Source organism: Phasianus colchicus, unplaced genomic scaffold (assembly GCF_987193195.1).
Source record: "Phasianus colchicus unplaced genomic scaffold, bPhaCol1.hap1.1 HAP1_SCAFFOLD_73, whole genome shotgun sequence".
NCBI lineage: Eukaryota > Metazoa > Chordata > Aves > Galliformes > Phasianidae > Phasianus > Phasianus colchicus.
In genome coordinates, this window is record NW_028325246.1 from 113,912 (window position 1) to 139,012 (window position 25,101).

The following is a 25,101-nucleotide window of genomic DNA, read 5'->3' on the forward strand; positions in this document are numbered from 1 at the left end:
GTGAGCTCAGGTGCATCACCAACTGCCCCAGTACTTTACCATCACCCAGACCCGCAGTCACTGCGGAGCCCCGTTTGCAATGAGGATCTGGAGAACCTCTCCCAGCCATGGGGAAGTTGCACAGCAATGCATCCATCCCACGGTGAGGCGTCCAGAGCCGCTGCAAGCAGTTCCAGCCTTTCTCGCACGGAATAAACCAACGTACGGAGCGGTGTGGGGGGACAGCCGCTGCCCTCTTTCTCCTCGTGGCTTTCTCCCCGCAGCCTGGCCAGGGCTCAAGGGGAACGAAAGGAGTCGTGCTGTCAATCCTGCTCTAGCACGGGCCTCTTTAGCAAGACTGTCTGCCCAGCCCCTCTGCGTCGGGCTTCATCGGGTAACGAACACAGCAGCAAAGCCGCCCTCGGCTCCTCGGGGAGGGCCCGCCGTCCTCGTGGAAACGCAGCGTGACAGCACGCGGGTTCCAGCAGCACCGGCGCTGTGACTTCCTCTGCCCGCCCTGGAGCCGCAGCCCGCGAGCTTTCCCGGCCTCGCACACTGAGCAGCCGAACCTGCCATGCTGCACGCGGTCCCTCCGGGCAGAGGCCCGCCAGCTCTGAGCCTCGCCCGGCCGCCGCTTCAGCCGTGGGGAACGGCGGCACGCAGGCTGAGCCGGCCGCCATCGGCGCGGGGCGACGGCGAAGGCCCGGCCTCTCATTGGTCAGCGCCGGCGCCGCCCCGCCACCGGCCTCCCTCTCATTGGTCAGCGCCGGCGCCGCCGGCTCTCTTCTCGCTCCCCTTCCCTTCAGCTCCCTTGCGGCGTCTCTCCCCTGCCCCGTTCCCGTCCCCTGCCGTTACCTTGCAGCATCTCCCACCAGTTTCCTTCCCTTCCCCTCCCTTGCGGCGTTTCCCCCCAGTCCCCTTCCCTTCCCGCATCTCCCTCTGGTCTCCTTCCCTTCCCTTGCATCATCACCCCGGTTTCCTTCCCTTCTCTTCCCTTACAGCATCTCATACCGGTCCCCTTCCCTTTCGTTCCAGCCTTTCCCCCTGGTCCCCTTCCCTTGTAATGTCTCATCCTGGTTTCTTTCTCTTCCCTTCCCATGTGGCAAATTCTCCCAGTCCCAATCCCATTCCCTTCTCTTCCCTTACACAATTTCCCCTGTCGCCCTCCCTTCCTATACGGCATTTCCCCACAGTTGCCTTCCCATGCCTTCCCTTCCCTTATGTCATCTCTCCCATTTCCATCCTTTCCCTTCCCATGGGGTGTCTCCTCCTGGTCTCCTTTCTCTTCCATTACCTTGTGGCATCTCCCACCAGTTTCTTTCTCTTCCCTTCCCTTCCCGTTGCCCCTTGTGCAAGTCATGGAATCGTGCACCATTAAGTTTCATTATTACCATCAGAACACGCTGGATGTGAGAGTCACCTTTTTTGCCCCGTTAGTAGGCCATGACAGAATTGGATCTCCTCTGAAAGGACTCTGGGTTCCCACTGCTGCTGTGTGTGTGTCCCTGCATGATCCCTGCTGGATCACAGAACCCACAGGGTAGGAGGAGAGAAGCTTCAGACGAGACAAGGGGCATCGAGGTCAGCTCCTGGACATCAAATCACGTGCCTCAGAGCGTATTCCTCCAGCATCTCTGGATGCTGCCTTCTGACTGAGAGAACCACCAGGGAGTGTGTCATCAGTGACAAAAAATACAAAATGAATGTCTTCTGGTATTGCTGGAATACAAAAAAAGCCAGAAGGGGCAAGACAAGAAGCGAGACGAGGTAAGGGGAGGCCAGAAGAGGATGGCAAAAGAGGTGAGGTGAGATGAGGGGATGCCAGAAGGAGAATCCAAAAGAGGTAAGACAAAAGGCTAGAGGAGACAAAGGGGGATGAGAAGGGGATGGGAGAAGGGGATGCCAGAATGGGACACCAGAAGGGGGTCAATAAGAAGTGAGATGAGATGACACCAGATAGGGATTCCAGAAGGGGACACCAGATAGGGCAAGATGAAAGGTGAGATGTGATGAGGGGAGGACAGAAGGGGGCGCCAGAAGGGGCGAAACAAAAGGCAAGACAAGACAGGAGGTGAGGCGAGATGAGGGGACTCGAGACGAGGAGTTGGCAGCAAGGCTCAGCTTGAAAAAAGGACCATGAGCCCAGGTCCTTTTTTCAGCCGTAGTTATTTAACTCTTGAATAACTTCCCAAATGCCCCTGGGCTTGGCAGAGTCCCCTGGCACAGGCTGAGCCTGGTTTGCAGCCAGCTCGTACTTCGGCCCCAGGGCATGGGAAGGAGCCGTGGATCAGGGGACAGGCACTGAGTGCTGGGAACCCAATGGCACCGAGCCCCAAGCCACCAAATCAAGCATCTGGTACTTGCCTTCTGTCTTCCAGGACCACCTGGAGATGGTCCCTATATCAAGGATTTGTCCAAGTAGGTATGCCAGAGTCCTCTTAAGTCCTGTGAGGCACCAAGGTGAGAGACCGATCCCTTGGGGCCCTAGGAACATGACATCTGGGGACACTGAGAAGTGAGAGGCCAATGGGGACATGGACAGTGGGGACATCATGGTGATACGGGGACATCGTGGTGACATGAGGACAGGGGGACACATAGAAGCAGGTGGGTGACAGGGACATCAGAATACAGGACAACAAAGACACGCGTCCCTGGCAGTGTCCACTCAGCGCCCTTGTTGCCAAGCAGGAGATCGGGAGTGAATAAAAATCTGGCAGTGGCAGCTGGGTTTCCTTGTCATTTACTGCTGCAAAACCCAAAGACCATGACTTTTAGATCTTTGAAATCTCAGAATCGTGGGGTCTTAGACTCATAGAATGAACAAATCATGGAACCACAGAATCACAGTATCGTAGAACTATAAAGTCAAGGAGTCACTTGGGTGTGACAAGACCCCTACAGTCTCATCAGGAGACACGTCATGTATTTTCTGCTCATAACCAACATCAGGAGTCACCACGTTACATCCAGAAATCTGCATCGTGAATCTGAAACGGCAGTAGTGCTGCCTCTGTCCATGAGGACAATTTGTCCTTAGGACACGCAGTCAGGCAATCAAAAATTTGTGTTGGGGTTTGGAGTCACTGGGCTGTGTGCCTGAGTTTCAGCAGAACAAAAGGTGTCCTACTGGTTTTGTTCCCGTGATGGTCCAGCCTCCTGTCATGGCTTCAAAGAAAGTGACTCTTGTTTTATCCAGATGAAAAGAAATAATAAAATACTGATAAATGGCTCAGAACTGTAAATGGCTCAACGGTTCCTCAAGGAAAAGCGGTGTGCTAATTTTAAGTGTTATGTCTGGCAGAATGGATAGCTGGTCACGGCCTTGTGGGACGTTTCCCATAGATAAGAGAGCTGCTGTGCTCTGAAAAGATCACTTGAATGTCTGCTTTGGAAATTGCCCAGAGAGCAGTCAGCTGGAAGAGTTTCCTTTGGGCTGCTTCTGCTCTGCAGCGTTTGTCAGGGAGCTTATCAGTGCTGTGTTATTTGCTGTATTTAAATACAGACTGACATCACACTTAGGTGAGGTGAAGACTGTTTTTAAGATAAAGGCAAAGCAGGTGGGTGATACTTGGTAGTAACTTCACATTAAAGGTTCCACTCAGGAAAACCCTCTTTGCTGGTTTGATGATATCTAAAAAGGAATCCTAAGTTCTTTGTGACTGTACAATGCTGAAACGTAAAGTGTGATGGGGTCCGAGGTTCTCAGGCTGCTCAGCCAGCAGCTGAGCATGGAATCATGGCTTCTTTTAACTTGGAAAAGACCTCTCAGGTCATCCAACCATTAACTCAGTGCTGCCAATTCCACCGCTAAACCCACAGCCTGTGACATGTCACCATATCTGCATCATGTCACCCTGCTGGGCCCCGGGCTTGTGGTGCTGGGGAGTAGGTGCGGGGACAATGGCATGGCACATCCTTGGTTGGGCTTGATGTTCTTAGAGGTCTTCTCCAACTTAGTTCTTCCGGGATTCTAGGACAATAGGACTCTGGGATTCGGGCATGATATTAGGATTCCCCCCTTTGGGGCTCGGTGCCATTGGGTTCCCAGCACTTAGTGCCCTTCCCCTGATCCCTGGCTCCTTCCCATGCCCTGGAGCCAAGGTAGGGGCTGGCTGCATGCCAGGCTCAGCCTGTGCCAGGGGACTCTGCCAAGCCCAGGGGCATTTGGGAACATGAGGGGGGTCCCAAGAGAATAAATGCAGCCCTGGCTTCTTGCAGCCTCACCCAGCTCCCAGCGTACAGTGGAAGATGAAAGCAGTTGCTGTCATCGTGCTCCTGCTCCTCGCCTCCATGTGCCTCCAGGCACAGGCTAGGGTGTGCAGACGGGTTCTTGGTAACGGGCTGGCTCGCAACCACTTTCTCCTTGGGTTCCCTTGCTTCCTGCTCTTTGGGTCCCCTCTGTCCCCTTGGTTTCCTCGCTTTGGGTTCCTTTGGTTCCTTCTCTTTGGGTCCCTGGGTTCACTTGGTTTCCTCTTTGTGAGTCCTATTGATTCCCTTTCTTTGGGTCTTCTTGGTTTCTTCTCTTTGGGTTTCCTCTTTAGGTCCCCTCTGTCCCCTCTCCTTGGATCCTCTCGGCCCCCCTTCTTGGGTCCCCTTGTTTCCTTCTTTGGATCTCCACCTTCTGGTCTCCACCCCCAGCCGATCCCCACATTCCAGGGACTCCAGATGACATGTGGAAGCAATTGGGTCTGTGGGAACCAGTAGGGATTTTCCCTTTAAGACCAAGGGGAGGCCATATGGGGTTGTTGCGAAGGCATCACCCGCTGCCATATGCTTTCCTATTAACTCCAACCCAAACTGTCTCTCATCCTCCTTCCTCAGCTCCTGGTGGGAGCAAGCGGAGCTTTTGATTTAGGAGTGAGTACTACGGTGCCCTCAGGAGGTGCCTCCCATTTGGGGAGCCCCAGGTCCTCAGTGGTTTTTGAGGAGGTTCTGGTGCCCACTGGGATCTCCTCATTTCTCCCACTGCAGCTTAAGTTGCTACGAGGAAAACGGAACTCCCATTCCCTTCCCCCTCTGCTGGTGCTCCCAGATCCCGTGGTTGTGAATCTTCCTATCAAGGTGAGTGACACTGGGGGACCCCTGTATCCTGCAGGGTCCTGGGCTGTGGGGGGACCCCAAATCCCTCTGGACTGGGAGGTGTGGAGGAGATCAAAAAGGATCCAAGAAGAACAGTGTCATCCCTGTAAGGTGCAGGTGATCGTCGTGGTACCATAAGGACCCCATAAGGTCACCCAAAGAACACAAAGGGTTCTGGTGCCATACAGACCAAATAAAGTGACCATAAGGTCACCGCCTGCACTTTGACTTTCAGGATGAAACACTGGTGCTGTCCCCACCATGTTCCATAAGGACTTGATCATCCCTGCATATCGCCACCAGATCTTTGAAAGAACACAGTCTGTTTTCCCATAAAGAAACACCAATAAACACCGCCAGCAAAGCTCCTGCGTCTGTGTGTCCCTCTATTCTTGCATCCATCAGTCCCTTTGTCCTTTTGTCCATGTGTACCCATTATCCCTGCAGTAACTCCATTATTCCACGATTCTGTGATATCCAGTGGGTTGAACACAGTACTGAAGTCGAGGAGATGGCACTGAGTGACGCTGGGGGGGACAGCCCACCAGAGGTAGCACCCAGTGTCCTCTGGAGCCCTCAGCACAATTTCTGACTCCTTTTGGTGCCGTTTGGATGCATTCTGTCCCTCCTGCACTCTCCCTGTGGGGCAGCTGCAGCCCCTGCCCTCTGCTTCCCTCTCCCTCCATCTCTTCTTCCCTCCATCCCTCCCTCCATTCTTCCTTCAATTCCTCCTCACTTGGCCTTGCCTTCTACCCGCTCTCCCAGCCAGTGGTAGGGCACCCAGTGCATTTGAATTGAAGCCATAAGAGGGTGCTGTAGTCCTGGTGCTTTATAATCCTAACAAAGCTTTTTCATTTTCCCCTTGACGTAGCCCACCAAAATCTTTCTCCATTGCAATTAATGATCCCTTTAAAGGCTGTGATCTGGGGAGGTCAGCCAAAATTTCCTGGTGTATCAGTTGTTTCATACCTACAGAAAAGGAGCACCTTTTACTAAGTCAAGCTTATGCAAAAAATAAATAAGTGTTTTTGAGGTTGCTTACATTCATTTTCTTCCCGACTAATATATATATTCTATATATTATCTATATTATCTATCTATATTATCTATCTATATTATCTATCTATATTATCTATATTATCTATCTATATCTATATATTATCTATCTATCTATATATTCTATATATTCTAATATATTTAGCTTTTTATTCCCTTCAATCCTTTCTACAATATGGCAATCAATGCAGAAGAGAGAAAAAAACACATTTGAAATAAACAGAGAAAGACAAGCTCATTGTCACTGATGTGTCGTTTTGCTGTTGTGGCATGCCTTCTGGTATTCTGCCTTCTCTGTTATCTGTCTATACTATTAGCTTTTTGGATCAAAGCCATTTTCTCTACACATAGAGTTATATGAACGATATTGTAGAGCCTTTGGTTTCTCAGCACTGGCATTTGTGAAGGGATAAATGGCTACTGCCCCGTTGCAAAAAGGAACTACTAATACCAAGATGCATTTGTTGCTCTGAGCTGTCGTGGGCTGGAGTCCTGCAAAGTCAATCTGCAGTCATTCCCCTGGGCCTTCGGTACACTGGTGCTGGCCTGAGGCTTTTACTCCAGCATAATCAGCACTGGTCAGGGCACAAGCATGACAGTTCTTACATCAGCAATCTACTGTCTTCCTCATGTTACGTCACAAATCAGTGTCCTTCACTCCGCTTAGACCATTTGTTTTTGCTCATGGGTTAAGTGGATTAGACAGCTTTTAGTAAATTGAGGCACAGTCCAATAATGTTTGCCTTCTGCCACTATAGCACAATACATTTGATTTTCCCTTACTCAGAGGATTGGCCGGATGGATCTTTTCACACTGTTCCACTTAACTTCCCTAGCTGGAAGGAGATGTTCTCCCCAAATAATGGATTCTACCACAGTTACTTGGCGTGACCTGCACTCGACTCTTTCAGTCTGAGTTTGCCACAGATAATCCAGCATGTTTCGTGGATATCTGGATATCTACTAAGAACCAGGAAGAGTTTCTTGGATTCCAGTGGCCACTTCAACTGTGGATCATCCCCAACGATCCACTGTCTTATTGTGGGGGGGAGGATTTAGTGCCGGGCTGGGCTGCAGTACAGGGACAAAGACAACTGCTAGCAATCAGATCCCTTGGGGCTCTCCTTCCAGGCTCCATCTGCAGTCCCAAAGGGCTCTGGTCTCCTGCAGGTTCTCTCTGACAACTGTTAGTCCCAGGCAGGTACCTCAGGAACACCAGGGCCTCTCGAGATGGCACCGGCTGCTTGTGGTCACACGGTGGAGCTCTGCTTGAAAACCTGAAGTCATCTTCAGTGTTTTTCAAACACTCAGCACCTCCTCATGAGCTGCCCTGGTTCAATCCTGTCAGTGAAACACGCACACAATAAGTGGAATTTCTATCATGAGAAAACGTGACCTTTCAGGATGGATATTCACTGTATGGAAAGAAATACCAATCTTCCGCTGTTCTTGCACTGACAACTCTCTCTCATTCTGTGCATGTAACTGCCCTCATTTTACAGGTATTTCCACCTGCCCTGATTAGGCTGACCACGTTGGAAGCCACCTTTCCAGCTGCCTGTCTCAACCTTTGCAGTTTCTATTGTTATCCCAATTTCCTCTCCCCTTAATCTCTGATCATTTATAGCCCTTTTAATGAGTGCAGTTCTTTGAGTTTCAGGGAGCTAATGTTTGTCCCTCCTTAGCAGTTTGTCTCACTGTGTCCTTAGCCAGCTTACTGTTTAATTAATATGCCTTTCATATTAATATTTATCATTTCCTATCTATGTATTTCTTGTACAGTCATCTTTTGGGAAAGAGAACTTCAGTGGAGGCATACAGCTGAGGAGTACGTTCTATTTCTTGGTAACCTGTGTTACGCTTTGTTACGCTTACTGTTCTTTGTTTAAAGGTAAGAGAAACCCTTCTGCACCCGTGTCCTCTGAGGAGAGCAGGTGGCAGCTGCTACAAAGGATCTGAAACATTCAGTGCAGACTTTAGAAGAGAAGTCTGATGTAAGGAAAAGCAAGGCAAGTGCCAGGTGGCATTAAGCAGACAGGGCTGGGGAGATGGGCAGTCACGTTGTCCATGCAGTGTCAGATTAAGCAACTGCTCTTCCTGCCTATGCAGGTCTCCTTAAGGGACACCCTGGATCCACCCTGGATCCACATCAATTGGAGAACGATGCTCCAGAGCCAATGAAAGAACATTATGGAACAGACACAGCTCACTGTAACCTTCTGCACTTTAGAAAGATCCATGGTATATTTAGTGCTACTTCTGCGAACGTAAGGTACTGAGAGGAGAATCACGGAATCATTAAGGTTGGAAAGCTCATCCAGTCTAACCATCCACCTGCCACCAACACTGCCCAACAAACCCTGTCCTGAAGTACCACAGCTACCCTTTCCTTACACACCTCCAGAGACTCCACCGCTTCCCTGGGCAGCCTGTGCCAATGCCTCACCACCCCTTCTGGGAGAAACTTTTCTTACTATCCAATCTGAACCTCCCATGGTGCAATGTGAGGCCATTCCCCGTAGTCCTATTGCTATTTACCTGGGAGAAGAGGTCCCATCTCACTGTAACCTCCCTCCAGGTAGCTGGACGGAGCGATAAGGTCTGCCCTGAGCCTCCTCTTCTCCACACGGAACCATCCCAGCTCCCTCTCCCACTCCCCGTTAAGTCTTGCGCTCCAGACCCCTCCCAGCTTTGGTGCCCCTCTGTGGATACACTCCAGGGCCGCCATGTCTTCTTGTAGGGAGCGGCTGGGCTGGGCTGGGCTGCAGTTGATGGGACAAGGACAACCGCTAGCAATTTAGATCCCCTGGGGCCACTGGCAAATCACAGCGACGATCGCATCCCCGCTCCTGACTGCCCCATTTCAGGCTGCCATTGGGCTCCTTGGCCACTGGAGGGCACTGCCGGCTGTCACCAGCACCCCAGACCCTTTTCGTCCGTGCAGCCTTACAGCCGCTCTGCCCCAAGCCTGTAGTGACGGTGCCTGGGGTTTCTGTAGCCGAAAAGCAGCACTCAGCTCTTGACGTTCTTAAAGCTCATGCAGTTGCAGTCAGCGCAGTCATTCAGCCTATCTCAGTCCGTCTGTGGGACGCTTCCTCCTAACTTGGTGTCATCTGCAAACTTACTGAGGGTGCACCCAATTCCCTCATCCGACTCGTCAGTGAGTACACTGAACAGGACAGGCTGCAGCGCCGACCCCTGAGGAACGCCTCTCAGAACTGGACTCCATCTGGATCTCTCTGGGCCTGGCCCTCCTAGCAGTTTTTTACTCAGCAAAGAGTGTACCCATCCCAGCCATGGACTGCCAGCTTCTCCAGGAGAATGCTACAGGAGGCGGTGTCAGAGGCTTTGCTCCAGTCCAGGTAGCTTCCACCCACAGCATCTCATCCACCAGGTGGGCATGTAGTCATAGGAGGACATCAGGATGATCCTTATTGTAGATGGGCACCACATTAGCAAGTATTTGGTCACCTGGGAACTCCCTGATTGATTAGGGCTGCTAGGATGCCACGTCCACCAACTGCCTCAGTACCCTCAGGTGGATCCAGTCCAATCCCACGGATGTGTGACAGCCCGGGTGGAGCAGCAGGTCACGTGCTGTTTTATTCTGAATTGTGGAGAGTTTATTCTGCTCCCCACCCTGTCTTCCAGTTCAGGGGGCTGAGTACCCTGAGAATAACGGGCCTGACTATTAAAGACAGATGTAAAAAAGGCATTGAGAACCTGTCTGCTTTTCCTCATCCTTTCTCCTTGCACTGGGGTGGAAGGGGATCCATCCTGTGCCAGCCACGTGCACTTGTGTTAGGCTGTTAGGGTGCCTTGGCATGTTTATACAGATATTTATTTGGGTCCCAGATTGACCAACTGAACCGAGTTAGATTCAGAGAATCATAGACTGGTTTAGGTTGGAGCGATATTAAAGATCATACAGTTCCAACCCCTCTGCCATGGGAAGGGTTGTCATGCAGTAGATCAGGTTGCCCAGAGCCACATCCACCCTGGCCCTGAATGCCTCATAGGATGGGGCAATCCAAAACCTTTCTGGGGGACCTCTTCCTGTGCCTGACAGCCCCCACAGTGAAGAATTTATTTGATCACCAACAAAGATATTAAAAACAGCAGTCCCAAGATGGAACCCTGAGGGATTCCTTAATATAACCACTTATTGTTAGCCTCCACCTGGACACAGAGCTGCTGACCACAACCCTCAGGCTGCAATCATACAGCCAGCTACTAATCCACTTTTCAAATCCACGTATCTCCAAATCAGAGATAAGGATGTGGAGTGAGACCATATCAAAGCCTTGCACAAGTCCAGGTAGATTACTTCAGTGTATGGGAACTGCTGAGTCACGGCCTGAACCTCTGATTAGTCACCTGAGGCGAGTAATGAGGCAGCCCTGGGAACACAGGTGAAAGCAATTCGCCTGTGCTGCAGGAAGGGGTGGAGCCTGGCTGCACCTCTCCTAGACCCATTTAAGAGCTGACTACCAGTGGGGAAGGATCTCTCTCTCTCTCTTCGGAAGATCCACTCCACTGGTCTTTCCTGAGCGAGCCCACGACACGGGTGAGCCTTCTATTTATTCTCTTTGTCTCACTGTGCCTAACTCTCTTGCTTATTTCATTACTATAACATCTTAATATTATTAATATTCCTTAATATATATATATATATATATATATATATTCCTATAATATTCCTTTATATAATTTTCATTGATTATACACTTGGCGAGCCAGGCAGGCAAGCCGAATATACTGAAACTTACACTATGTCCTTTCTTTGGAATTTCTGTAAATGGTTCAAGGGGGAGAACACTACCCCCCTAGATAAGATAATTCCAGGGCAGATCCCAGGATTTGCGGGATCCCCTTATTATGAATTGGCAACTATCATTGAAAAATGGGGTCCCCTAAGTGTTGTGGGAAACGTTTCCCCATATCGCCTAGCGGATTACTTTCAGGGACTAGGCAAAGATATATTAGTCACTAGAGAAAGACAATTAGCTGCTTCTACAGTGGCATGGCTGCTATTAAATGCTTTAAACAATGCCAAAATAAGGAATAATACTTCAGTGAATGAAAATGAACTTTTAAAAGATCGTATTGAAAAGTTAGAACAGGAACTTGGCCTATTAACAGGAAAAAAACCCAATTCTACGTCTTCCAATAGGTCAAGTTCGTAGTATTTCAACAAACAATGACCAGGCTCCTGAATCAACGGACTGTGTTGATCAGGAAAATAAACCATCTAAATCGGATCTTGAATCCCCAATTTTGACGGACGCACTAGAAGTCCGTCCTGTTATATCTCAAAAAACAAAAAAGGTACAGGACAGACCAGCAGGGGTGCCGCCTGATCAGTGGCCCCCCACTCAAACCCACTTGCACGTAACAGCCCAACCGTACACGGCAACAGAACTGATGGACTTAGTCCAACGATTCAGGCAGAAACCTAGAGAAAGTGTGCCGGCTTGGTTATTAAGACTATGGGATTCTGGGGCAGAAAGTGTTCTGGTGAATGGCCTGGAAATAGCCAAATTGGCCACAATGACCGTCCATCCTGCTCTTAGACAGAGATTATATGCAGGTAATCAATATAATGATGAAAACCATTCAATAATAGAATGGTTAATGGCGGCCTGCCGTATGGTATGGCCCAATAAATCTGATGTTCCTTTACATACAGGGATGTGGTCCTCCATAAAACCAGGTAACGGTCACAGGATGTGCATTTTCAGTAGCCTAAGCGTAGCCCAAGTTGCTTAAATATTGCAACATATTGGCATTGTGTGTTTATTGCTGTCTGTTTTTCAGGGCTTGCAAGAGTCAAAATGGAGCATGAAAACTGTAGTTAGAGAGTTTATTCTGCTAGGATTGTCTCAATCCCACAAAGTCCAGTCAATTCCCTTCTTCTTCTTCCTCCTGTTCTACATCATAATTCTCCCAAGCAACATCCTTATCATTCTCACAATTCAGGGGGATTCCCAGCTGGGATCACCCATGCATTTTTTCCTGGCTAATCTGGCATTCTTGGATATCTGCTACTGTTCTGTGACCCCACCCAAAATGCTGGCTGACTTTTTCTCAAATCCTAAGATCAACTCCTACAAGGCCTGATTGACCCAGCCTTTGTTTCTTCACTTCCTGGGAGCAGCAGCAGCTTTCCTGCTGTTGGCCATAGCCTGTGACCATTACGTTGCTATTTGCAAGCCTCTCCACTACACCATGCTTGTGAACAGGACTGTATGCTGTGCCCTGGCTGGAGCTTCGTGGGGCGGTGGCTTCATTCATGGCATCATTCTATTTGCTCTCACCATCAAGCTCCCCTTCTGTGGCCCCAACGTCCTGGACGACTTTGTCTGTGATGTGCGTCAGTTGGCGAACTTGGCCTGTGCTGACCTTACACGGCGGAACTTCTGATGTTCCTCAACAATGGAGTTGTCATTGTCATGTGCTTTGCACTTCTCCTCATCTCCTACATAATCCTCTTGCTGAAGCTCCAGACACACCAAAACAAAGAACAAAATAACCTCCACCTGCATTTCCCACATCATCGTAGTTTTTGTCATGCTTGGCCCAGCTGTCTACATATATGTCCTACCCTCTGAGGCTGTCCCAATGGAAAAGGTTTCCATTGGGAAACCTTTCTTTTCCATACGGTTGTCTTCCCTTGACTAATCCCATGATCTACATGCTGTAACAAGGAGATCAAAAGCTCCGTGTGGAAGTTGGTCAGCAAATACATATTTAAAAAAAAATTTTTGAAAGAAATAAATGAAAGTTTATTTGTTCCTCGTTTTGTTCATGCAATTTTCTTAGGAACAAATCCACACTGTACGTTATGTAAAAGCATAATGTACAAGTGATAACCTTCAAGAAGTCCTTTTCTATCAAAAAAATCCCTAGAGTGATACTAAAACCTGTATGGAATAAGTTAAGGAAGAACCAACCTGTGTAAAGGAACCAACTCATGCACTATGAAGTTATCATTAAGAATCTTTTAAATTCATTAGAAAGTATCTGGTAGGTGTTGAGACTTCATAGAACTATTACTGGACTACTGGTTCAGCTTCAACCATGGTAATTCATTATTTCAGTTTATAGTCAAACTTTCACTGTTGATGCTGCCTTCTCGTTGGACTCATTCATGATCCCACCATTGAATGAGTTGATTACATTTCCACAAAGGGAGAGTGTGAAAGCTGCTGGATGATCCAGCTTGCAGGCAAGCTTTGCAATTCATATAGCATAGGCAAGACATTGCAATCTGTTAAGTAAAAATCAAAGACAATGTAGCTATAGCTTTACAGGACGTGCAGATCATAAACTTTATCCATACAGTTACAGACATTTGCAGCACAGATGTCTGTCTGAATTAGTCACTAAGGATTCCAGCAAAACTAACAGGCATTTCTAGGGAGAAGTTCAGCTAACCCTTTCTTAATTTCTACTTTGAGAAGTAATAAACCATGCCTTAGGCGTTTTTGTCTCGCCCCTTGTACTTGCCCTGTAATCCGCTTTATAGTTTGACCCCAAGGTGGTCAGCCAAATAATTCTTCTCAATGGGAAACTGTGCTTTCAGAGAGCATGGTTTTCTTACTGCAGTGTAACTTCCTTAGGCAGTGTAGATGATGCAGAGTGAGCTAAACACGTCTCCGTCCACAAAGTCCTCCAATAATCTCTCAGAAGACATTGCATCCTACAGGTCACGGAGTTCTTGGTTCTCACATAACGCTCTAGCATGCTGTAAATATCCAAATGCAGTTGCCCTTGCAGTAGGGTATTTTTGTTCTTGTTGTTCCTTTCTTCACTAACTTTCTACATATCACTAGGTGAAAGAAAACGCCATAAATTCAAGAGTGCCTTTCTCAGGAATGCACTCAGCTCTGAGCACCACCACTTATACACGGCCTTCTGTCACACTGCTGCCATCAGCTGCTGCTGTCGGCCTCCCCAGTGCTTCCACCATGGTTACCTGACATCCCTACAGTCCTGCACCCGCTCAGAAGTAATACTTAAAATGCATTCTTCCATACTTCATGACAGAGGACTGAAGAGACTCACTTTTGCGTGGTGCTAAGGATGGTCCATCCCCAACACGTCCCTTTGCGCGCTGCAAGGCCCAGCTGGCATTCTGGCAGCCTGCTGGCTGCTGCTCCCTAACGCAGGGAACCGCACTGTGCTGCTTCTGAGGAGAGAAAGAAAGGAGGGTCCATGGAAATGGGCACCCAACATCTGCAAAGAGATGCAGCGTTCCAGATCGTGCCAGAGACAGGATATCACAGTGCTGAGTCATTAGCTACCACTAAAGGAAACAAACATTTGGGAGAGTATTCACAGCAACTGCTGCAATTTCTGGGCATATCCCAGCTTTCTTACTGTTCAGGTGGAGAAGACTGGCGCTCACAGACATCAGTTCAGTGGGTTAAACCAACACACCTGCAAAATGCCAGCATTATTCAGGAAACAGTCTTCAGGTGCCACAGTTCAATCCACGCAAAGTTATTGTGCAGAGCCTTAGCTCTTGACTTCCATTTCTTCCCTAAATTTTACTACTGCAAGCAGCTAGAACAAACCTTTCAGGTGAAATTCAGGGCAGCAGGGACCTGGCAAACTATAACTAGGTGCAGCTGGCAGGAGGGCAGTTCACGCTCTTTGCTCCCACCCTGCCCCAGCAGGTTAAGGAGCCTGGCAATGCTGTCCTGTTGCAGCACATGCAGAATCCAACCGGTTATGGAGGTAACAAAGGACCAGTAGTGCTCCCCCTGCTCCAGCTTTTCCCCTTCAAAATGAGAGAAGGGAAGAAAACCCAAACAAATAAATCCAGCCATACTTTTCCATATGCAGAGCAGGAATGGGAACTGCGTCTGTCTTCTCGTTGAGACAGTGGTGGGGAAGCTCAGTTCCTGGGGTCCTCTCCACAGGGACTGCCCCCTGGCTTCACTCTTTCTTCAACTGCCTCAATCCCCAAAATCTCCTTTTGGAAAGAATCCCTAAAGAAAGAATCTGCAAGTGAAAAATAGTAAGGAGAAGCATTTTCCCAGCTTTCTTCTATCATGCACTTTAGACTCTTGAGTAGCACAGTGTCTTAAAATCAACTGGTTACAAGAACCATCCCCAAAATACAACTAGATTCTGTACAGCTGCCATGATTTCTGACAGCAAGTGTTCTCCATCTCCTCAACATTTACACACCTTGAAGCAAGTGGCTGGTGTTGCTGTCATGAAGAAAACTCCCTTTGTCTTCCACCCCTACTGCAGCCACAATAGCTGCACTGGTACGATCCACGTGTTCAACAGACCTCAGCTCTGCCTTAGCCAGGCACAGTGGCTGTCCTTCTCCCTCCCAGCTCACACACCAGAGCACTGCTGTGCCACATGGTAAGAGCAGCAGTGACAGTGGGCAGCACCCATCAGCCTCCACCCTGCTCTCACCACCAGCTGGGACAAGGGCTGACACAGCGGGCCCACCCCAGCCCAGCTTTTCTTCTGAGACACCTCCCAGCAACCACCCAGCACCAAACCCAGTTCACCCACTCGGCCTGCTCAGCCTGAGCTGTGCCCAGCTCATGCACGTGCTGCAGCAGTGCTTCTGACGGGTTCTCACAGGGCGATCTCTCTCAAGGAAGGCCCAGAGCCCAGTCTCTGCGTGCAGCACCAGCTCTGCTCACCAGCTGTGGGACAAACGCTCCCACCCCAGCAACAGTTGTGACCTCTGTGAGTGCCCACATCACTTCTGGGCCTCCATCAGACGTAATCCAAATTTTAAGAAACCAACAGCAGGGTCACCCAATGGAGTTATCTGAAGTAAAATAACAAAGAAGTTAAGATGACTCTTGTGTAGCCAGCTCAGGTCCCCCTCTTGCTCAGGTGCTGCATGATCGGACAAAGGAGATGTTGCCTCTGAGGTGGAGGCTGGAAGGGTCTGGGCTTTCAAACTGTCAGCAAGCATTTGGATGAGCCACCTTCCTGCTGAGGAGCTCCTTAACATCATTCCTGCCTCCTCCGGTACCGTACTGGGAGATGCTCCAGAGTTCATTAGCCTGGACTCCCATCAACAGCTGCTCCTGCACTGACCTTCACTCACACTCTGATACCGTCCACTTCCAGCACAAGCTGACCTGCAAGGAAATGTGGGATTAATGCAAATGCAGAAGCCCACGGCTGTGTCACCACCACGTACTGCAGCCTTGGGAAGTCAGCTACAACTACAACCTTGGTCAGAATTAAAACAGGCACAGTACATTAACTGTGACCTCTAAACTGAAGTAATTGTCACGATCAGAAATACATACTGAAATCACTCACTTAACTATTGGTGGTTACCTCCAAACTCTTTTGCTTTTGGAAGAATATGGACTCAGAATTGAAGGATACAAGAAAAATGACATCTGCTTCACTGGAGGTGGTTAAGCTTGGAAGTAGGATTCCAAAATGAAAAGGTTTTCAACTCCTTATAAGGCAGAAAGCGATGGGATGATTGCTGACGCCTGCAGAAAGCCTGATCTGCTCTGCCACAGGTGGCTGAATGACACAAAAGCTGTGCTGCTCATTCAGAAGTGCTTGGGGCATGGGGTGGGCATGGGGCACCAACACACGGGATGTCAACACTCCTCGGGCACTTTCCCATCAGAAGGGAATTCCCTTCTCCCTGCCATGCCATGTCCACACCACTCCTAAGGGCTGTACTGACACAGTCAGCACAGAATCCATGCAAACGTTCTTTTCTCATCGTGGTGGTTGTTAACAGACGCAAGCAATGAGACATCAGGTCACTGTGTGGGCTGCTGGGTGACACTGCCATCATTTCCAAGCCATTGCTTCCTAGGGGCAAATAAAGTAAAATACTTTAAGAAAATTTCACACAGAGATTGCATACTATACTATTCTTTTACACAAAGCAGGACAAAACAGGAGATACGTGCAGCTGCATCAACACCCCAGTTGCTGAAGGAATGGAAAGACAGATCAAATGACAATACATTATTCTCATACAAGGACTGCTCATCAGCACCCACTGCCCAAGGAGCAATGCAGGGAAGACTTGCATTTCTTCTTCTCCTAGCCAGAAACTGTTTTTCCTACCTTAAAAAGGAAAGGAAAAAAAGCCTGACATAGTGCTGACAGGGCAGGCAGATGTGGCACACCAAGGCATACTGAATCTGCAGAACATTTGAAACTTTCACCTTTCCTCCAAGAGCAGTCTAAACCTTCCATACCCACTCCTACTTTCACCACTATTCTTACCAAAGCTGCTTTTTCAGCTGGGGCTCCTCTCTGTCCTCAGCAGTATGACTCAGCACACAGATGCACGTCAGCTCCATTTCATTTCCACGCCCACTTTGTGGGACCGTGGGTTTCCCATCAGAAGGCTTCACACACACCGTGCGTTCAGCTCAGTGAAAGGAGACACAACTGATACAGGCTTGTTGTGCAAGAGAAATCCAGGTTCTCTTCTCATTCCCACAATCCTTCCAGTAGTTCAGTCCATTTGGTACATTACCATGTCCCGGATTCTCAGCTGTGTTTTCCACACACTAATCTGTCTACCAACAATGCATACACAGGAACCAAGAAACCAATAGCTACACTCAATCATAACCCAGGGCAAGGAAATCTCAGAGCAATCCTAAGTGAAAGCACCACTTTTCTGAAACTCTGCCTCAAGCTCCTCACGCTCCCCCTCAACTCTTTTCTCAGAAGCCCACTCCTCTGCTTTTTCCTTTTCCTCTGAATGCTTGCATTTTTGTGCAGCCAGGACTTGGGAGAAAGCTGGGATGCAAACTGCAGAGAACTGTCCCAGCAATGAAGAAACAGAAAGCCTGGGCAGAAAGACAGTGCATCAAGTCCAGATGCCTGTTATGTATCTGTACCTCTCTTTGGTGCTTTCTCCAGCTCTGTCTTCTTCCCCAGCCTTTCCGCATGGCCATGCTGCAGTGGAAGGCCACTGGCGTCAGTTTCTCACAGAGAGAAAGCAGGAAATACTTGAAGAGCAACTCTTTGGAAGAAGATTTTAGCACAGCCAGCCACTAACTTCAAGTTTTCAAGCACAGTTTCTTAAATTTGCCTTTCCACTGCTCTAACGTTATGCCTTCCTTACAGTCAACATGAGGCACTTTTCTCTCTCCTCCATCACACACACCCTTTCACACAGTCCTATTTAGATGAAAGTACCCAAAATACAGCTCACAAAACATTCTTACCCACAGAGGCTTTCCATTTCCCCCTTTCTCAATAAGAGTCAATAGAATCCCATGCTCCATCCCTAAAATAAAGTACAGCCTTTCCATGTCACAGAAAGCAGTTGCCAATAGAATCCTTATCCTGTTAGCCCACATCCACCAAAATCCCTCCAATACACCATTTCTACAGCCAAAACAAACTCATTTTTTCAACTGAAATGCATTTACAGAAAGTATTACTAGTCTCATTCCTGCTGAGTGAGTGGCAAATGAATCCACATCTGTCTGACAGCTCTACAATGCACAAAGCAAAGCTGCACAAGTAAACACAACGCTGTCAGGTGCATGAGCTGAGAAACACTTCATTCCTAAGTCAAACAACTGTGAGTACAAGTACCTCCACACTGTTTGGCCTCTCCAAGGAACAGACACAGCTCTAAGAACCATTTAGACACAGACTCGGATTGCTCTACTGCCACCGACAGCCACTGTCAGCCTCTCTATTGCTTCCAGTACAGCGCTGCCATCAGTCACTCTTTCCTCTCAAGACTCTCTTGTTTTCTCACTTACCTCCTTAGTTGCACTAAGGAAATGGTTTTGCCATTAGCTACGGCATCCACCCCCAACCAAACCAACACATCTATCAGTCAGCAGGGTTGCGCCCCATGAGGCCAGGCCTCATGCCATGACAGCAGAGGAGCAAGGTCCAAGGCTGCAGCAAGGGAGAATTTGCTCAAAGGCAACAGCCGTGGGCACAGAAATCAAGGCAAGAAGCTGCTTATCTTCAGAAGGATTCAGGTAGGCAGGGATCTCCTTTGCCTACACTGCCAACCCTTCAATGAGGGCTGGGAAGGGGTGGATCCTGGCTCCACCCCTTCTGTCATTCTGGAACATTGCATGCTCTGGGTTGGCCCTGCCTTTCTACCAGGTGAAAAATCAGGTTTCAAGCCATGTCTCAGCATTTACACTACAGCATCCCTTAGCATTAACTCCACAGGACAACCCTTAACCCTTTACCTTAACCTAAAAGGCTAATCCTTAACACTCACCCCAAAAGATACTCCTCAGCCCTAATCCAAAATGCTAACGCTTAACCCTCATTCCCATCTCAAAAGTGCTGCTGTTGTCCCTAACAAAAAGGACAAGCCATAAACCCCCAACCAGGTGGGCACACCCCCACCATCACTAACATCAAGTGTTAAGCCTTAACCTTTAAACCTAACAGAAAACAGTAACATGAAACCCTAACCCCAAAGGGTTACCCTCAGCACTTAGCTCTAGCACTAAACACTAACACTTCATCACAATCCACAAGTGTAAACCTTAGGATCATAGGATCACCACGGTTGGAAACAGCATCTAAGATCATCTAGTCCAACATTTCCCACTAAATCACATCCCTCGGTACAACACCTAAACACTCCTTGAACACCTCTGGGGATGGTGATTCCACCATTTCCCCTTCCATAAAAACCTAACCCAAAAGGGTATATCCCATCACCATCATCCACAAGGGTAACTGCAGACAAAGGCAATAGCAAATACAGCTGCTTTAAACCAGTCCTAAATTATCCAAGAAAAGTAAAGGACACAAACCTGTAAATACAGAATGAGCCAGCAGGATGAGGAAATGAGCAGATTTCAGAAACGCGTCTGCTGTCAGGGAGGGGAGTTCAGGCCTGCCCCAGCACCACAGATCTCCATGACACGACACAACATGGGGAGGTGGCAAAGGTGACAGGGCTAGGAGGAGAGCTGGCGGAGGAGGAAGGTTGGATGCCTGGCAGTTTGAGAGGGACTGAGGTAGCCTCACCCATCACAGACGTGGTCAGCGCAGACACTTTGGTGTCCGACATGATGTAAAGTGTCTTCGTAGGGCTGGACGTGGTCACTGCAGAGAAGGAAAGAACGTGGTCAGCAGTTGTGGGGACAGGGTGCCTACCCTGGGCTGCAGCCCCGGCAGCAGAGTTGCAGGGCTTCAAACTGCACAGAAAACCCCCTTGTCTCATTTTGTTTTCAGACTGACTCCAAAATAAACCCCAGCACTGCCACAGCCTGCGCAGAGCACAGCAAGGGAGCCCCAAACCTTTCAGCTCCCTTTCTAGACCCCTCAGAGTCTAAGAATCCTCCCTCCCTTTAGTGATCTCACTCTCTCCCCAGGGGGCTAGGACCATAGGCTTCTTCCTTGGCCATCCCACTCTCAGAGCTGTCACACAGCTCGTGCATCTTCAACTCTGACCCACCAGCACTGAAGCGCACACACCACCTGACATGGCTTCACAAGCAACCATCTGCCTTCGCATCACATGCCTCTACCTGCCTTTGCTAAGCAAGCACGCACCTACCTGCCTTTGCTTTGGAAGCATGCACACGCTTCCCTTTGCTAAGCAAGACCACAGTCCCTTTTAATCTCAGGAGGGAATAAAACAGCCCGAACAAAAAGGGTACGGCGAGGCTCTCTCTAGGACGCCTGTTGTCTCAGCAGAGTTGACAGTTACTTAAAATGCACAAAGTACCTACAAAACCATCACGCTCAAAAAGGAAAGTAAACAAGTCCAGGATGCCGTGAAGGGTTCCTAGCTCTTTGTAGGTAATACCTGCTCCGTGGGCACAGGATGCGCACAAACTGCCCCTCATCTCTTCCCCATCCCCTTGCCCCCCCCACCCCCCCGTGATTTCCACAGGCATTTAGAGACTCTGTGGAAAGGCAACATAAGGCTCATGGAGAAGACTGGATGTACATGAGGTTTTTCCCTTCCCTGGTGCTAGAGCACTGCTTGTCTAGATGATGAATGTTTTTCATACAAGCACCAACCAAGCGTGGCAACAAACAGCTGAAATGGCATTTCCCCTGCAAAACAACCAGCCTGTCTAAAGACCTCACCTCAGAGACTTGCCAAAAAGGCCAGAACTCCCTTTTGGCAGGCTTACTCACAGAACAGCAGGCTTCTCTTCACCGTGCATCACATGGACACAAACAGGCTGTTTGTGCAAGGAGGGCAATTTCACCCGAGCACCTCACCATATGTGTTCCCTCCACCCTGCTTTTCTGCAGAGATACAAGGATAAAAACCTCAGTTCCTCTGAGCAACGACTGGAAGGAACTCTGGAAAATTCTCCATTCAAAAGCAGCTCCTTTGTGGTCTTGGTTCCTGAGGGCTCCTTTGGATCACCTTTCAGGCAAAGTGTAAGAGGTTCCACTGTACAAACCTATGTATCTGGGTACCTTTTTCCACCCCAAAACTAATTCTGACAGAGTTGCGATGCAGGCATTGGACACGGAGAAGAAGAGAAAAAGAACAGAAGAGAGGATAAAATTAAGGATACCGGTAAGGAAGAAGCGCAGAAGATGAAAAGCACAATAGGATACAGGCAAGACAGCAAAAGAGATGAGCAGTAGCGGAGAGAATAAAGGGAAGAGACGCTGAGAAAGATAAGAGCAGAAGGAGAACAGACAAGAAAGAAAGAAGAGCAGAGAAGAAGAAAAAGGATGTAGGTAAGAAAAACAAGCAGACAAGGAGAAAAGCAAAAGAGGTATTAGCGTATACAGAGCGTATACAGAGAAGACAAAAGCAGAAGTTGGAGAGAAGCTGAAGAGGAAAAGCGAGAAAGGAAGTCTGGCAGAAGTACAAGAGACGGTAAGAGAGGAAAGTGGCAAATGAGAAGAGCAGAAGAGAAGTGAGTACAGAAGAGCAGAAAACGAAAAGAGCAGTAAAGAAGAGCAGATCGTGATATGAAGAGAACAGTAAAAGAAGAGCACATGAAGAAAGAGGAGAGAGGACAGTGAAGAAGGAACTGCAGAAGAGGACAGTAGAAGAAGGTGTGAGGACTGGAAAGAAACAAAGTGAGCGTAGTAACAGGACACCATTTCCCTTGGGACTCTGCAATCTCTTTCACTTCTGACAGACGGAGGCGCTGAGAAGAACAAGAGCCGTGTCTGTGTTCACCAAGGACTCACCTCTGCACGTGCAGCGGCAGCTCTCAGAGAAGCCTTCTTTAGTCCCACTTTCCTCTCTTCAGGTCCTGGCAGGCATGGGGAGGAGCCTGACCACCAATGAAGACCGAAGCAAGACACTTATTGAGCACCTCAGCTCAGCTTTTTCCATGTCTGAGGAAGCCAGTTCTCTGTCCTCATTTATCAGAGGGGGAACGCTCTCCTTGGCCTGTCTTCTGCCTGCGTACCTGTAGAACCCCTTCTTGTTATTTTTCACATCCCACACCAAGTTCAGCTCCACCTGTGCCTTGGCTTTCCTAATCCTATCCCTGCACACAGACAGCAGCCCTGGCAGGAACGCAGCGCTGTGGCAATTTGCAGAGCTTAACATGCAGTTCCATCAGCGCATTGTGTTTTCGCACTCAGACGTTACTGGCTGCCGAGCGGAGCGGCTGATAAGGCCATAGTGAGCCACTTTTTCCTAGCAGTGTATGTGGGACCTGAGGAAAATGTCCTCGCGCGTGTTGAGGCAAAAGATAAAAGTATTCTACTGGGACTCTGGTGCTTCTCGTGAGGCACAGTCATGGAGGCAGAAGGTAGAAGTATTCATTTGTGTCCCCATGCAAAGTTATTGAGGAGGAACAAGGCTGTTCTCCCACTAAAGCTGAAAGTTTCAGAACGATCACTCATGGATTCCTTTTGCTAAACTCATGCGCTGGTTCTTAAACTGATGTGCTAATCCCTACTGCTGAACAGAGCACCCCACATCAATCCCCCCTTTTCCTTTGAGGATTATGATGTTCACATCCTAATCCTCACCACCTTTGACCTTTCATACTTAGAGATACATCTCCACAGTCCAATCACACTACAAGGAAGGATGCATACATACAGCGATTACACACACCATCCCCACAAATAACTTCTTTAACCAGTGCAATTTGGGAAGCCAGGAAGTCACGTTGGTTTCAGCTCACATCGTCTTATGTTGTGCAGTATTTCACTTTGGTGCCATATCTTCTCTCCATCTGCTTCAATTCTACCACTCTGACCTACATGAACACAATATCATTTATTGCTGCATGAACTCCTTCTTGTGCACCTAACAAGATACCTGAAGCCCTTCTACATTGCAATACCACCCAGGCCAAGCTCTGGACTTTTTCCCTTTTCTTCTTCCTTTCTGCCCCTCTTCCCCTCTCTCCTTCTTCCTTTCCTTTCCTTCTTTTCCCTTGTCCCCTTTTTTTCCCCTTTTTCCATTTCCCTCCCTCCCTCCCTCTCTTCCCATTCCTCCCTCCCTCCCTCCCTCCCTCCCTCCCTCTCTTCCCATTCCTCCCTCCCTCCCTCCCTCTCTTCCCATTCCTCCCTCCCTCCCTCCCTCCCTCCCTTTCTTCCCATTCCTCCCTCCCTCCCTCCCTCCCTCCCTCCCTTTCTTCCCATTCCTCCCTCCCTCCCTCCCTCCCTCCCTTTCTTCCCATTCCTCCCTCCCTCCCTCCCTCCCTCCCTTTCTTCCCATTCCTCCCTCCCTCCCTCCCTCCCTCCCTCCCTCCCTCCCTATCAGCCTGGCTCTCACGCTGTTGTCCAGATGCCCGTCTTCCTTTTCCCACACCTCCATGCTCTGCCCACATCCCCCTGTTTGGCTGCATCTCCCTGCGGATGTCCCACCCCACAGCCCCACTCACAGCCGCCATCCCCGGAGCTCTGCCCTCCCCCAGTCGCTCCCCCACCTCCCCAGGAGATCCCTGAGGGCTCTCCGTTCCCCCCCCACCCTTCTTCGCCCCCCGCTGCCCCTCGAGCCCCACTCGGGCTTCAGGCCGTGCGTGCAGGCCGCGCTGCCACGGCGACAGCGCGCCCTCCCTCCTTGCGGCGCGGGAAGCCGTCCCCGCGGCGACAGCGCATGCGCGGCGGCGTCTCCATAGCGACAGCGCCCCGGCGCGGCCGTTGCTCGAGCGACGCGCCGTCCCCGCTCCCCGCGGAGTGACGTCATCACGCGGCGACCCGAGGACGCGGCCATGCGGAAGCGGAGCGGGGCCCCGCGCTGCTCCAGCGCCGCGGCGCAGCCCCGGGACTCCGAGCGCCACCTCAGCTTCTACGAGTGGGTGTTCGGGGGCGGCGGGGGCACCGGGGGCACCGGGGCTGGGGCCGTCCTGTCTTGGCCTCGTGGGTCCTCTGCTGCTCAGGGCCTCTGCTCGGCGGCGGGAGGTGCCCTGTGCCCCCCGCCCTTCCCCCCCACCCACGGTGTTTCACTGCCTTCCCCCCACCCCCCCGCCGCGGGTCGCCCACAACCTCCCGAGTCCCTCAGTCTGACCCCTGGGCTTACGCTCTCCCCCCCCGTTCCCCGCCTCCACTTCCCCCATTCTCATCGCTGGAGTCCTCTTCCACCCGTCCCCTCAGTTCCTCCGTCACTGTCTGTCCCTGTTCCCCATTCTGACCCCCAGGCTTCCGTGTCTGTCTCTCACTGATCCGTTGTGTCCCCATTCTCTCCCCCGACCCCCCCAAGTCTTCGCATTTTCTCCCCTAGATTCATCCCCCTCCCCCGTCCGTTCTGTCTGACCCCCAGAATTCCCTGTCCCCTCAAGTTCCCCTGCTCCAATTCCCCCATTCACATCATAGAATCTCCTACCATTCCCCAGTCCCCTCTGTTTGCACCCCCAGGGTCCCCTGTCTTCCCTTCCTCCCCCTGCTTCTGACCCCATTTTCTGACCCCTACAGTCCCCTGTACCCCCATGCCCTCCTCCCTGCCCTCTGGAGTGCATTCCCCTATGTTGGCCCCCAATTTCCCCCAACTGGACCCCCTTCATGTCCCATAGAAGCCCCCCCACGACCTCCAGTTCTCCCCTCCCACCCCTCCCTCCACCCCCAGAA

At 49.9% G+C, this 25,101-nt stretch overlaps 1 long non-coding RNA gene and 1 pseudogene across 1 annotated transcript; one reads left to right on the plus strand and one right to left on the minus strand.

Moving 5' to 3' along the window:
• Positions 1-6,326: 6,326 nt before the first annotated feature.
• Positions 6,327-23,499, minus strand: LOC149911634 (uncharacterized). The gene is made up of 5 exons (XR_016463074.1): positions 22,261-23,499; positions 19,899-20,193; positions 14,954-16,944; positions 14,185-14,308; positions 6,327-7,458 (listed from the first exon to the last, which is right to left on the minus strand). It is a non-coding gene; the product is annotated as an uncharacterized LOC149911634 (long non-coding RNA).
• Positions 10,832-14,136, plus strand: LOC149911635 (olfactory receptor 4M1-like; annotated as a pseudogene).
• Positions 23,500-25,101: the final 1,602 nt, after the last annotated feature.